The sequence below is a fragment of the Salmo salar genome, chromosome 04 (assembly GCF_965601325.2).
Source record: "Salmo salar chromosome 04, fSalSal1, whole genome shotgun sequence".
Classification (NCBI taxonomy): Eukaryota; Metazoa; Chordata; class Actinopteri; order Salmoniformes; family Salmonidae; genus Salmo; species Salmo salar.
The window spans coordinates 83,131,220-83,147,724 of NC_138294.1; the positions used below are offsets into that span (position 1 = coordinate 83,131,220).

General features: G+C 42.8%; 1 pseudogene; it reads right to left on the reverse strand.

Moving 5' to 3' along the window:
* The window catches only part of LOC106603821 (leucine--tRNA ligase, cytoplasmic-like), a 30,454-nt pseudogene extending 14,102 nt beyond the window's left edge, over positions 1-16,352 (reverse strand).
* Positions 16,353-16,505: the final 153 nt, after the last annotated feature.

Genomic DNA, 16,505 nt, shown 5'->3' on the forward strand with positions numbered 1-16,505 from the left:
ATTAACCTGTGGTGAGTTACTCACAATTCACAATCGATGAACAAATAAAGTTTTATATGTAAGACGGTTAAATAAAGAGCAAAATTATTGATTATTATTATATTATTATTTGTGCACTGGTCCTATAAGAGCTCTTTGTCACTTCCCACGAGCCGGGTTGTGACAAAAACTCACACTCATTCTTATGTTTAATAAATGTATCGTATAGTGTGTGTGTGGCAGTCTTACAATGATGGCAAAAAACAACATTTGAGAGTGCGCTGACCCTGGTGCAATCGGGGGTACGCAGCTGGAGGTTGAATGTTTGAAGGGGTGTGGGACTATAAAACGTTTGGGAACCACTGGTTTATGCAATCCAAAAACAGTCCAATTACAAATAACAATCTGGGTCTGTTCAGACCTGTTCTGTTCAGAACAACTCAGGGTGATGATCTGATTCTGTTCAGAACAACCCAGGGTGATGGGCTGATTCTGTTCAGAACAACCCAGGGTGATGGGCTGATTCTGTTCAGAACAACCCAGGGGGATGAGCTGATTCTGTTCAGAACAACCCAGGGTGATGAGCTGATTCTGTTCAGAACAACTCAGGGTGATGATCTGATTCTGTTCAGAACAACCCAGGGTGATGGGCTGATTCTGTTCAGAACAACCCAGGGGGATGAGCTGATTCTGTTCAGAACAACTCAGGGTGATGAGCTGATTCTGTTCAGAACAACTCACGGTGATGATCTGATTCTGTTCAGAACAACCCAGGGTGATGGGCTGATTCTGTTCAGAACAACCCAGGGGGATGAGCTGATTCTGTTCAGAACAACCCAGGGTGATGGGCTGATTCTGTTCAGAACAACCCAGGGTGATGGGCTGATTCTGTTCAGAACAACCCAGGGGGATGAGCTGATTCTGTTCAGAACAACCCAGGGTGATGGGCTGATTCTGTTCAGAACAGCCCAGGGTATGACGCCATGACATCTTGTAAATGTACATCAAACATAGTGATCATAAACGTTGCCATTGCATATGACATGAGTTTTATGATATGGAAATGTGAAGTGCACAATTGGACTCACAGGTGTTTGGGTTGCTTGTATGACATCAAATAGTTATTTATTATAATCCTCAATGTCTCATCTTTCAAAAAACATTGAGTCCTCTTAATTTACAGCATTTCCCTCACTCAGAAAACAAAATGCAAAAGTTGCCAAATTAATGGGAGGGTTGGGGGCAACTTCTTGTGGAGCAAGATGCTCAAGTTCAGAACGGCTGTCAGTCAAAACCCATATAGAGCTGTGAAGCATAGAGCCATAGCTCTGACGTCATCTATAGCTGTACAGCCACTGAGTTACAATTTAAGCGTTTATCAGTGCACAACTCTGCCATTTTCAACACGTATACAAGTACGAGTGTAAAGGGCTACAGCACTTGCACATTAAGATGAACCTTTCTTGGGTAGGGATCAGTATTTTCACGTCTGGATGAAAAGCATGCCTAAAGTAAACTGCCTGTTACTCAGGCCCAGAAGCTAGGATATGCATATAATTGGTAGATTTGGATAGAAAACACTCTAAATTTCTAAAACTGTTAAAAAAATGTCTGTGAGTATAACAGAACTGATATGTCAGGCGAAACCCTGAGGACAAAAACATTTCAGCCTACCACTATTTTCAATGGCTGTCACTTTTATTATAAGGCGAAGTCCTCCCAGATTGCAGTTCCTAGGGCTTCCACTAGATGTCAACAGTCTTTAGAAAGAGTTTCAGGCTGGTTTTTGGAAAAATGAGCCAGAAATTTTTGTTTTTCTAGGTGGCTCCCATTTTGGCTGTAGTGTTTCCAAGTGAGTGAATGAGAACGCGTTCTTTGGTATTTTCCTCCGGTAAAGACAATAACGATTCTCCGTCTTAAACTTTATTGTTTATTTACGTATTAGGGTACATAAGGTTTGATTATAAACGTTGTTGGACTTGTTTGGAAAAGTTCATTAGTAACGTTTGCGATTCATTTTGTATGCATTTTGATGGAGGGAAACTGGGTGGATTATTGACTGAAGCGCGCAAGCCAAACTGAGTTTTTATGGATATAAAGAAGGACATTTTCGAACAAAAGGACCATTTGTGATGTAACTGGGACCTTTTGGAGTGCCAACAGAAGAAGATCATCAAAGGTAAGGCATTTATTATATAGTTTTTTCTGACTTTCGTGTCGCACCTGCCTGGTTGAAATATGTTTTTCATGGTTTTGTATGCGAGGTGCTGTCCTCAGATAATCACATGGTGTGCTTTCGCCGTAAAGCCTTTTTGAAATCTGACACAGCGGCTGGATTAACAAGAAGTTAATCTTTATTTTGATGTATTACACTTGTGATTTTATGAAAGTTAAATATTTATAATTCTGTAGTTTGAATTTCGAGCTCTGCAATTTCCTACCGTCCCACCTGCCCATAAGAAGTTTTAAGGGGATAGTTGGAAAGTTTTGCTCACTAGCTATTCTTTTATTATTTCTGCCTCACTCACTGGATCAGAGTCAATCAAGATGAAATGATTGAAGACCCATATAGTGATTGAAGACCCACAAAAGTCAGAAATAGCGATATAATAAATGCCTTACCTTTGATGATCTTCTATATATTCTCTATATATATATTCTCTCTCATATATATATATATATATATATATATATATATATATATATATATATATATATATATATATATATATATGTATGTTTTTTTTCAGCGCAATGTGAGTCTGTATAGCCAAGTATTGATCTGTCAGTTTCCCTAGCCAATAAAATAATAATAATAACAATAATGTCCCCCCCACTTCTAAAACCATTGTTGCGCCCCTGGAAGTTGCTAACAGCCTTATCGCATTGACAAAAATCAATGGGAACAGCACAGTGACTAGAAGTCTATGGGAGTAGCTAGCATGCTCACTGTTCCTGTAAACTTCCAGTCATTGCGCTAATGCTAGTTAGCATTGGCATGTGAAACTACCTCTAACTTCCTTCATACTGGACGCAGAGCCATAAATGGTATCCACGAGTTCACCTGACTCTGGGGAAATAGATAAAGGCATTATTGCCAACATCTCTAAGTATCCATTCAATATTCACTCACCAGCTATTACTGGTACAAATGGATTGTCCCTTGGCAGAGCACTGAGCATTATGTTATCTTGCTTTTCGGGGAGCGCCAGGTAGCTAGATTTAGCCTTGCTCTTGGGTGGCTGCAGGTTGCTAGATATAACCTTGGTCTTGGGTGGCTGCAGGCAGCTAGATAAAACCTTGCTCTTGGGTGGCTGCAGGCAGCTAGATAAAACCTTGCTCTTGGGTGGCTGCAGGAAGCTAGATATAACCTTGCTCTTGGGTGGCTGCAGGTAGCGTGAAATAACCTTGCTCTTGGGTGGCTGCAGGTAGCGTGAAATAACCTTGCTCTTGTGTGGCTGCAGGTAGCTAGATATAACCTTGCTCGTGTGGCTGCAGGTAGCTAGATATAACCTTGCTCTTGGGGGGCGCCAGGTAGCTAGATATAATCCTGCTCTTGGGTGGCTGCAGGTTGCTTGGTATAACCAGTCTGTGGGAGACAGGAAGGGCCATTATGGTGTTACTTCATGTCCAAAACAAGCTTGCTATATTTTGGGTTGTGGTTCCAACTTCAGTAGGAAAAGCTGATCCTAAAAATAAACAATCTACCAAAAAGAAAACAAACATCGTTATTTTGTTATCCAGAGTGACATTTATTTATTTTCCAAGCTATAGCACCCAATATTTTACATACATCAAGTTTTACATACATACAGGACCAAAGACTTTGGTCTGCTGCGTGTTTTCGTTTTTGGCAGCATGGAAAAAATATTGCGATACTGGTATCGTCCCAGGCCTAATGCATAACCTATTATAATGTGTACATCTGCTGGTTATAGTGAACCATGGTCCTATGTGGCTCAGTTGGTAGAGTGTGGCACTTGCAATGTCAAGGATCATCGGTTTGATTCCCACTGGGGCACGGATGACTAAGTCGCTCTGGATAAAAGCGTCTGCTAAATGGAATATACACTACCATTCAAAAGTTTGGGGTCACTTAGAAATGTCATTTTTTTTTTAAAACAAAAATAACATAAAATTGATCAGAAATACAGTGTATACATCGTTATTGTTGTAAATGACTATTGTAGCTGGAAATGGCAGATTTTTTTTATGGAATATCTACATAGGCGTATAGAGGCCCATTATCAGCAACCATCACTCCTGTGTTCCAATGGCACATTTTGTTAACTAATCCATGTTTATAATTTTAAAGGCTAATTGATCATTACAAAACCCTTTTGCAATTATGTTAGCACAGCTGAAAACTGTTAAAGAAGCAATAAAACTGGCCTTTAGACTAGTTGAGTATCTGGATCATCAGCATTTGTGGGTTTAATTACAGACTCAAAATGGCCAGAAATAAAGAACATTTCTCCTTGATGGAGATAAATTCGTTGGAGCTTGGATGATGATTCCACACTGTGTTAGATTCAATTATCTCATTGGACATTGCAAACTACCTGGCAAAAGCTGGCCCTGTCCTCAGGTTGTTCTGATTGGCTATCATCTCCTTGAAACACTCCACCCAGGTGTAGAGGTGCAGGACACCAGCATTGGCCATGGCCTCCACAAAGTTAGCGTCTTCCACTGTGTCCCCTGGACATCCATGGGCAAGGACACGGACAACATGGTAAGGCTGTGTTTTACACTCAGGACACACACAACATGGTAAGGCTGTGTTTTACACTCAGGACACACACAACATGGTAAGGCTGTGTTTTACACTCAGGACACACACAACACGGTAAGGCTGTGTTTTACACTCAGGACACACACAACATGGTAAGGCTGTGTTTAACACTCAGGGCACACACAACACAGTAAGGCTGTGTTTAACACTCAGGACACACACAACACAGTAAGGCTGTGTTTAACACTCAGGACACACACAACATGGTAAGGCTGTGTTTAACACTCAGGACACACACAACATGGTAAGGCTGTGTTTAACACTCAGGACACACACAACACAGTAAGGCTGTGTTTAACACTCAGGACACACACAACACAGTAAGGCTGTGTTTAACACTCAGGACACACACAACATGGTAAGGCTGTGTTTAACACTCAGGACACACACAACATGGTAAGGCTGTGCTTAACACTCAGGACACACACACACACACACACACACACACACACACACACACACACACACACACACACACACACACACACACACACACACACCATATTACAGTGGCACTGGTAGAAACAAAGCACTTTGACACTAAAAGCAGAATTTTTGCAATTAGTATAATGATGCATAATGACAGCCTTACATAATCCCTCCTCCATCCCCTCTCCTGTCTTCTACAAAAGTATGTGAAGAGAACAGTGCATTTAGGCAGTCCCACTTCTTCATAAATAACCAGAAGGAAGCAATCAGCCAGAGGAATGGCATCAAATCAACATGACTAATTTACGACTACCACTCTGGGCCTGACCATAGTGTTTATTTCTACTCTCCAAGTAGGAAGAGGTGGTCAGAAGGAATGCAGGAAACGCTATCTCACTGCTCTGCTACCCCTTCCAATTCCTCTTCTGTTTCCCTACTAAAGCAAACCCACCCTTTAATCAGAGAAATAGCAGGAAACATTTAGGCATCAAGAAGTAAAGAATGACTAATTGATTATGCTAATGACTTCTGGAGAAAAGGCCTGTAAAATAATGACTGTTGCTCTCATAAAGCTGCCTAGTAATTAGGAGATGTTGAGTTAAGAGGCTGGAAGGCTTATAGGGCCCTACTTACCGTCAGCAGAGAACTTGGAGATGGCGATACTCAGAGTGAAGATGTTGCCATCTGATGAATATGAACAAAGACTGTCAGTAGGATCACACACACACACACACACACACACACACACACACACACACACACACACACACACACACACACACACACACACACACACACACTATTTGTGCATGACACTTGGCGTCTTCAGACCATATCAAACACACAGGTCCCGTGATGCCAGAGCAGGCGACAGAGAGAGTTCAGTGCATCGGTGACTTGTTTGTAGTTAACAAAACCTCTTTCAGAGAAGGGAAAACGTGCCTTTTCAGAGTTCAGTAACAGGTGACCATTCACCCGGACTGCCTGCAGTCATTTTCTGCTATATACACAAAGATAATCTCCTTCAAAACATGAGAATCTCTAGAGGGGTTGTCTTCCCATCCGTACCATCTGCACAGTGCCTTACCCCATAACTGGTTACACCCTGCAGTAATTAGGCTTATCCTGCCAATCCTTTCAAATAATAGAGGTATGGAACTGCATAATTATTCTACACTTGTAAGGACACCAGCTGTATCTAATGTATGTGGACATTAGTCTTATAGTATGTCAAGAATAGGACGTACAAGTTCACCCAAAACTGCATAAATCAGAAAAGACAAACAAACCACTTCCAGGTCTCATTAATATACAGCACCCGCACCCATTTCATCATAAAATGAAGGCTCAATTAACTCAATCAATACAGCATTCCAGCATTCAATATAGCAAAACAACATTCCCATAAAGCCCAAATAGCTTGTATCCCTGTAGCAGCCCTAACACCGTAGAGAGGCAGGCCGGCAGACAGGCAGGTAGCCAGGCTGGGGGTTCATCTCACCTGTCTTTGGGCCACACAGCCACGTGGTTGTACAAGTGGTTGGGCACCAGGTCCTTCCCAGACACACGGGCATCCATGGTGTACAAGTACTCAAACTCCCTCCTCAGCCTCTACAGGTGTTCCTTGGGGATCTCCATCTTGGGGGAAGGGAGAGCTCTTAAAGAAGATGAAGTCCCACACCTCCCTGGTCATCTGTTCTGGCCTGACAGACAGAGAGAGAAGGGGAGACAGAGAGAGCACAGACACAGAGACTCAGATTATAAAGTGGCTCCACTGTATCCATAACCAACTATTGGGATTTAAAAAACTCTGGCACACTGCTTTCATCCTCTTCCACAAAATAAGGTTGAAGTCAGAAGTTTACATACACTTAGGTTGGAGTCATTAAAACTAATTTTTACAACCACTCCACAAATTTCTTGTTAACAAACAATAGTTTTGGCAAGTCGGTTAGGACATCTACTTTGTGCTTAACACAAGTAATTTTTCCAACAATTGTTTACAGGCAGATTATTTCACTTATAATTCACTGTATCACAATTCCAGTGGGTCAGAAGTTTACATACGCTAAGTTGACTGTGCCTTTAAACAGCTTGAAAAATTCCAGAAAATGATGTCAGGACTTTAGAAGTTTCTGATAGGCTAATTGACATAATTTGAGTCAATTGGAGGCGTACCTATGGATGTATTTCAAGGCCTACCTTCAAACTCAGTGCCTCTTTGCTTGACATCATGGGAAAATCACAAGAAATCAGCCAAGACCTCAGAAAAAAAAATGGTAGTCCTCCACAAGTCTGGTTCATCCTTGGGAGCAACTTCCAAACACCTGAAGGTACCATGTTCATCTGTACAAACAATATTACGCAAGTATAAACACCATGGGACCACGCAGCCGTCATTCGACTCAGGAAGGAGACGCGTTCTGTCTCCTAGAGATGAACGTACTTCGGTGCAAAACAGCAAATGACCTTGTGAAGATGCTGGAGGAAACAGATACAAAAGTTTCTATATCCACAGTAAAACGAGTCCTATATCGACATAACCTGAAAGGCCGCTCAGCAAGGAAGAAGCCACTGCTCCAAAACCGCCATAAAAAAGCCAGACTACGGTTTGCAACTGCACATGGGGACAAAGATGGTACTTTTTGGAGAAATGTCCTCTGGTCTGATGAAACAAAAATAGAACTGTTTGACCATAATGACCATTGTTATGTTTGGAGGAAAAAGGGGGATGCTTGCAAGCCGAAGAACACCATCCCAACCGTGAAACACGTGGGTGGCAGCATCATGTTGTGGGGGTGCTTTGCTGCAGGAGGCACTGGTGCACTTCACAAAATAGATGGCTTCATAAGAAAGGAAAATTACGTGGATATATTGAAGCAACATCTCAAGACATCAGTCAGGAAGTTAAAGCTTGGTCGCAAATGGTCTTCCAAATGGACAATGACCCCAAGCATACTTCCAAAGTTGTGGCAAAATGACTTAAGGACAACAAAGTCAACGTAGTGGAGTTGCCATCACAACGCCCTGACCTCAATCATATAGAATATTTGTGGGCAGAACTGAAAAAGTGTGTGCGAGCAAGGAGGCCTAAACACCTGACTCAGTTACACCAGCTCTGTCAGGAGGAATGGGCCACAATTCCCCCAACTTATTGTGGGAAGCTTGTGGAAGGCTACCCGAAACGTTTGACCCAAGTTAATCAATTTAAAGGCAATGCTACCAAATACTAATTGAGTGTATGTAAACTTCTGACCCAGTGGGAAAGTGATGAAAGAAATAAAAGCTGAAATAAATCATTCTCTCTACTATTATTCTGACATTTCACATTCTTAAAATAAAGTGGTGATCTTAACTGACCTAAGACAGGGAATCTTTACTAGGATTAAATGTCAGGAATTGTGAAAAACTGAGTTTAAATGTATTTGGCTAAGGTGTATGTAAACTTCCGACTTCAACTGTATATGCATGTGCAAAATGTAATCATATAATTATATATATAATTATATATTATATAATATATTATATAATAATTATAATCATATCTCCAACTATTACAATACAAACTTTCTGTATTGCAATAATGTGTTGAAAAGGTCATATTAAGGAGTTATAATGCCCTCAGTCTGCATCTACAGAAGCCTATTTCCACTAAATTAAATGACCATGTGAGAGTAGAGAGTGGTGCACACTTGATCCCTTGAGGCGAAGGTCCCTGTCTGTTGAGCACTCCCCCTAGAGGAAGTGAGCCACGGTGTCGTAGGCCATGTAAATGGTCGAGTCAGACAGGGACTCGATTAGCCACTGCTGGTCCCATGGCAACCTTGTTCCTATAGCAACAAGCACACCGGACAAAAAAAAAACCTAGAAAGAAAAACAATCAACCACCTTCTAGTGTGAACGGTAAGGGATATGCTTATCATAAAATGTGTGTGGTTTTACACGCTGGTTCCTCCATTGTAATGGATAACTGATCATTAAGAATGTGAAACATGTGTCCTTCCTGTAGTTTGGCACATTATCTACTAAAACATGCTTCCTTATTCTGGGTATTTTGCCTCCAAGCAAATTTTACACCATCCCAAACTTCCCCAAAGCCTCTGTTCTCAAAATATGTGTTCCCGGACGTGAGAGGTTATTTTCTGGAACCATTACATGCCCCCATCTCATTGTTATCTAATTATTAGAGATATACAAATGTTTTTTGCACCCACCATGCGTTATGTCCGCAATGGTCATATGAGGTGAAATGTATATATTTTTGGATGTGAACACTCAGTGTGTTTGAACTGACGAAGTTCCGTTTCGGGCCCAGACTTTAGTCAGACTGTATGTTATAGGTAGAACTAGGCCCAGAGTTTAGTCAGACTGTGTGTTATAAGTAGAACTGGGCCCAGAGTTTAGTCAGACTGTATGTTACTGGTAGAACTGGGCCCAGAGTTTAGTCAGACTGTATGTTACTGGTAGAACCACGCCAAGAGTTGTCAGGTCACATGGTCAGTAAAAATCCTGGCCCTGCACAGGACATGCTTTGCTGTGACACCAAACTAACTCCACTGATCCTGTCCCATGTCCCCTGTCCAAACTAACTCCACTGATTCTGTCCCATGTGTCCTGTCCAAACTAACTCCACTGATCCTGTCCCATGTCCCCCGTCCAAACTAACTCCACTGATCCTGTCCCATGTCCCCTGTCCAAACTAACTCCACTGTTCCTGTCCCATGTCCCCTGTCCAAACTAACTCCACTGATCCTGTCCTATGTCCCCCGTCCAAACTAACTCCACTGATTCTGTCCCATGTCCCCCGTCCAAACTAACTCCACTGATCCTGTCCCATGTCCCCCGTCCAAACTAACTCCACTGATCCTGTCCCATGTCCCCCGTCCAAACTAACTCCACTTATCCTGTCCCATGTCCCCGTCCAAACTAACTCCACTGATCCTGTCCCATGTCCCCCGTCCAAACTAACTCCACTGATCCTGTCCCCTGTCCAAACTAACTCCACTGATCCTGTCCCCTGTCCAAACTAACTCCACTGATCTTGTCCTTTGTCCAAACTAACTCCACTGATCCTGTCCCATGCCCCTGTCCAAACTAACTCCACTGATCTTGTCCTTTGTCCAAACTAACTCCACTGATCCTGTCCCATGCCCCTGTCCAAACTAACTCCACTGATCCTGTCCCATGTCCCCCGTCCAAACTAACTCCACTGATCCTGTCCCATGTCCCCCGTCCAAACTAACTCCACTGATACTTGTCCCATGTCCCCGTCCAAACTAACTCCACTGATCCTGTCCCATGTTCCCTGTCCAAACTAACTCCACTGATCATGTCCAATCTCCAAACTAATTTCCCTGATCCTGCCCCCTGTCCAAACTCACTCCACTGATCCTACCCCATGTGCCTGTCCCCCTCCTCACCCAGGTCATAGGTACGAGAGCAGGCATGCTCCTGGAGCCAGTCCAGAGTGGCCTCACAGTTCTTTCTCATCTCATCACCTAAAGAGTGTGTGGTCACAGAGTGCCACCACACATCACCTGCTTCTCTGGCTCCATAGATATCAAAGCTTGGCCCTGGAACATTGGTAGAGGTCCAGGTTAGAACACACTAATGCATAACAAAGAAACGTATCAAACACATCAGCAAACAGCCCACGTCAACAACCGTAGCAAAGAGCCCACGTCAACAACTGTAGCAAACAGCCCACGTCAACAACCGTAGCAAACAGCCCACGTCAACAACCGTAGCAAAGAGCCCACGTCAACAACCGTAGCAAACAGCCCACGTCAACAACCGTAGCAAACAGCCCACGTCAACAACCGTAGCAAACAGCCCACGTCAACAACCGTAGCAAACAGCCCACGTCAACAACCGTAGCAAACAGCCCACGTCAACAACCGTAGCAAAGAGCCCACGTCAACAACCGTAGTAAACAGCCCACGTCAACAACCGTAGCAAACAGCCCACGTCAACAACCGTAGCAAACAGCCCACGTCAACAACCGTAGCAAACAGCCCACGTCAACAACCGTAGCAAACAGCCCACGTCAACAACCGTAGCAAACAGCCCACGTCAACAACCGTAGCAAACAGCCCACGTCAACAACCGTAGCAAACAGCCCACGTCAACAACCGTAGCAAAGAGCCCACGTCAACAACCAATATAGTTAAAAAGCATAAACATGAACACAATAAATATAGATTGGTGTGGTATCTGTGGCAGCGTGAGAAGCATGGGCATAGGTGAAGGAGTCCCAGTGCAGCACCATGGACAGCAGCACTCAGTTCAGCACTGCGGAAGACTGCACTACGTTCAAAACCAGGCCAGCCGAAGACAGCTCCACAACTCCTCTCACCCAACACACCTGTACAAGATTACTAATCAGCAAACCTGCAAGGCATTCCTTAATCAACTGACTGGCACAAGAGCGCAGGCTGGACCTCACTCAGCAGGAGCAGTTAGGAAGACAGCCAGCCTACTCACACTGTGTTTACGCTCGCCTGCCACAGACTCTGCTAGTGAGGCCACATCGCCACCATCTTTAACCACCCTCTTGCCTGAATGGCTTGTGGACAAGAACTCCAGAGACACTGAAAGCTAGAGTAAAAGCTTATGAACCTTGAACTCTGTTGTGTGTTTACTCTGTTTCCACTTGTTTAGTCGGGCACACCCCACTCTTCCCGACAGTATGAAATAATGGATTTCAACCAGGGTACCTTCTCCTCCATCATTGTATTCTGGATGGGTTTATTGACGTCCTGCACTTTTTCGGCCCTTGTAGCCTTCAACCTGCATGATCTGAGAAAAGAAGACACTTCATTACAAACTATGTTGTTGACTTTACTTATATTATTCTAGGTTGTTGTATAGGTCTGCTGCACCTCTGTAGCCATAGCTGTCCTACGAGGATAAATAAAGTGGTATTGTATTACATGTATGCATAGTTGAGATGTTATGTGTTGCCATTAGGACTCACTCCTTCATAGAAGCCCTCGAGGTAGCCCCTCTCCTTGGCCTCTGCCAGCTTCTCACGGTCATTGTGGCTCGGGATTGTCAACTGGTCACAGAACTGGAGGAGCCGACAGATTCCCATAGCCAGGGATCTCAATGATGGGCAGCTGGAGTAGAGCAGCGTGAGTACAAGGCACACAGTACACTGTCTGGTCATTTACAACCAAATAAAGGTTGCGAGAGGCAGCTTACCAGCTCAAAAGGTAAGACCATCTTGTTTTTGATTCCATATTTTTCTCTCAGGACCTATAAGAGGAATCCAAGTGATCTCCAATTACTTCATTTACCAAAACATATTTTGCAATGCATAGGTTAACTAACCAGTAGCCACAAACAAGCACAAAGTAAATACTTAAGTAGTACAGTTAAAGCATCACCTGTTTATTTTTTATATCCCTGAGGGCAGCGACGTCATCGGGTGCATCGGACGGAACGCTGGTGACAATTCCAGTGCCTGGGTGTCACAAAGCAAGTAGACCAAAGTCACATGAGAAACACAACCAACACCCAGAGGCACACAAATGCCCCTGCGGTGTCCTCAGAGAATGTTTTCTCTACCAAACACGGGACATTGTGCATGAGCGAGAGAATAAAGCCATAGACATCTGCATTCTGACGTTTCAATTTAGTCAGACCATTTCAATGCAGATGTAAACCCCTGGAGCAAAACAGACCAAAATAATTCATCGTAATGACTCATAGCAAAAGAGGCAATCTAAGAGCAATGCTGTGGGAGTTGTGTGCAGCATTCCCTCAGGGCCTAAATCAGTAACCATCTTTTTACTTTATTTCAATGTTTACTGTGCTCTACAATGACTTGTGCCTTCCTCACTTTAGCTCTTCAAAAGGAGGAAGGCCTCAAGCCCGATCTTGACGTGCTGGAGCAGAGACATCATGGAAGCAATTAAGTGGTATTTGGAGCATTCTTGACTATTCCAATACCTTTGTCCTCCTTGATGGTGAGCATGGGCAGAGCATAGATGGTTTGGTAAGATGTCAGCGGGGCACTAAGAGCACATCCAAGAATATTCTACGGAGAGAGTTAAAAGTGAGTGTGTGTGGTCACATGAGATGTAGTGTGTGTGTATGTGTCAGGCTCACATAAGTTGCAGTGTGTAAGTGTATGTGCAGATACTTAAACATAAGGATGTAATTTAAATGTACCTCTCTTTCCCAGAACATCCATGATCCCTGTGACCTTGCCGTTCTTCTTTTTTTGAAGCCCTGGTAAGACATGTTCCTAGCAGACCTCCGTGTGTTGATGAACACGTCTCCACTGGCCGTCTCGAAGGCTATGTACTTGATGTCAGGATGGACCCAGCAGTTAGTCTGGCCAAACATGCTCTGGTCTGAGAGTAGCTGCCACCAAGAAGATGCTCTGATTGTTAATGCCACTGCAGGGACCAGGAAAATAGTGTTCAGAAGAGTGCAAAAAAAATATTGTATTCTCACGCAGCAACCTGCTATAATCTGCTGTAACCTGCTATTACGACAACCAACTTGCACCTTATGTCACAATTAACAACACAAAATTGATTTGTTACATAAATGATAAAGTTGTTCCGAGTCTCATTCTACATAATAAAATACAGTGAGTCGGGTTCACATAGAGTAGTACCTTAGTTTTGCAGGGTAGGGCTCGACAACCTTCATCTTAATGAGGGTGTAATCCTGTAGATCCCTAGAATGTAAAAACATGATGATTTTTTTTATTTCACCTTTATTTAACCAGGTAGGCCAGTTGAGAACAAGTTCTCATTTACAACTGCGACCAGGCCAAGATAAAGCAAAGCAGTGCGACAAAAACAACACAGAGTTACACATGGAATAAACAATCGTACAGTCAACACAATAGAAAAATCTGTATACAGTGTGTGCAAATGAAGTAATGAAGTTAGGCAATAAATAGTCTAATAGTGGCGAAGTAATTACAATTTAGCAATTTACCCTGGAGTGATATATGTGCAGATGAGGATGTGCAGGTAGAAATACTGGTGTGCAAAAGAGCAGAAAAACCAAAACAAATATGGGGATGAGGTAGGTAGTTGGTTGGATGGGCGATTTACAGATGGGCTGTTTACAGCTGCAGCGATCGGTAAGCTGCTCTGACAGCTGACGCTTAAAGTTAGTGAGGGAGATACAAGTCTCCAACTTCAGTGATTTTTGCAATTCGTTCCAGTCATTGGCAGCAGAGAACTGGAAGGAAAGGCAGCTAAAGGAGGAGTTGGCTTCGGAACTGACCAGTGAAATATACCTGCTGGAGCGCGTGCTACGGGTGGGTGTTGCTATGGTGACCAGTGAGCTAAGATAAGGCGGAGGTTTACCTAGCAAAGACTTATAGATGACCTGGAGCCAGTGGGTTTGGCGACAAATATGTAGTGAGGATCAGCCAACGAGAGCATACAGGTCGCCGTGGTGGGTAGTATATGGGGCTTTGATGACAAAAGCTGCAGAGCTATAGTCACACAACTCATTGAGATTATGTAGTGGTAAGAACATTTTACATCTCCAGTCTGCCTGTCGTGGTCCATACACAGCTTTCCATCTTTCGGTGATTAGATGGTATACCTGCAAAAAGTAATGGCATGACAATGTAATAATGCTACATGGAAAATGCAGGGATATTTATAACCATTTCCAACAGCTTACCTTTTACCAAACTTTAATGTATTACTCTCATTTAGGGTGATAAACTGCCACCTCACTAAGGAGTTGTAGAAAGGTTTCACAACGGTTGTGATGAAGGCGCGTCGCCAGTACCATCTGTGATATATCACCTTTTTTAATAACATTGTCAGCAGCTGAAATACTTTTTCAAAGTGAACTAAAGCATGGCTGTTGCTCTGCACATTCAGGTCTGAATCTTAACTTGAGATCCACACACTTCCACAATAATTATACATTGATGTAAATGCGAGATTTGCAAGAAAACGTAAGTTATTAGCACAGATCTCGAGTTAGGAATCAGTTCTCATGAAACAAATGTATGTATATTGGTTAACATCAGGCTTCCTGGTACTGAATAAGATAAAATTAAGAAACAAGCTCAGTTTTATGGTTTCTTGTCATAATCAGTCACCTTTACACCCATCATCTTTTGGTCTTTCACGGCCTGGGGTGGGAAGTACTCCAGCCAGTGCTCCATGTTGGCAAACAGCACCATCTCCTTGTCACTCAACCCCAGAGACCACATAATGTCCCATTGGAACTACAGCCTTTGCCACTGCTTTGCTCTAAAGATCACACACAAGAGATAAGTTAAATCTTGAATTGTGCATTAAAGGAAACAATTTCCCCCAAGCTTACAAGTAGTGCAGAGGATCAATTGATATTTGCATAAAATGTTCACCTTTATGCCCTTAGATTTGTCTTTAAAGATGAACTCATCTGCAAACTTGAGGTTCTCTTCCTTCTCATCAGGGAACCTCCATCTCTCACTTCAGCTTGCTTGCACAGGCCTGTGAATTAAGATGAATGTAATCTTCTTAAATAACAGCCAATCATGTTTGATGTGCACAGCAAGCTTCCTGTACAATGCAACCCAAATGGAAATAGGCATTACCTCCCTTTCAAGCAATGGAAACCAGCAGCAAACTACAAAGAAAAAAAGAGCAATGTGTAAAATACATTTTTCACAGAGGATCTTGAACGTAATAAGACCTACACGTAGTGCATCTACAAATCAAATCTATATATATATATCTTACTTCAAAAGGCAGAAAGTATGACTGAGATGCAGCCTTCCATTCAAGTAGGGGTGGGTGACAAAGTACTTGTTTTTGCTGTGAATGAAAGGGTGGTACATTAGGTTGGGAGAAGTGGGCGTGAAAACTAAAGTAGGTCTGTGATGATGATAATAATGGTCCAAGTAGACTTACTATGTGCTTTCACCAATAGTGGTGGGTGCGTCACAATCAAACCTTTCCTTCTCCCATTTCTGTTGGATTTCCACCTATCTTTTGAGAAAGTCCAAGTCTGTTCTGTTTCGCTCCTAAAATTCATATGTATAATTAATTTAGATTGAAGAACAACATCCTCATTCCTCATCATTATTGCTGCAATCAGCAGTTTAAACAATAACAAAGATAATTCCCTGGTAAAAAGGTAAGGGATGGGGCTGGAGAAATGTAGCCACTCTCATATTCATAGACAGGGTTATGGATGCAAGGGCTGACCATCTAAATTATAGTTTTAACCATGTTTTGAGGCTATATAGTGTCATGCCGTGTATGTAGGTGGCAGGGAAGTCAGGCGCAGGAGAATCAAACTTGGTATAAATGGAGTAGTTTAACAA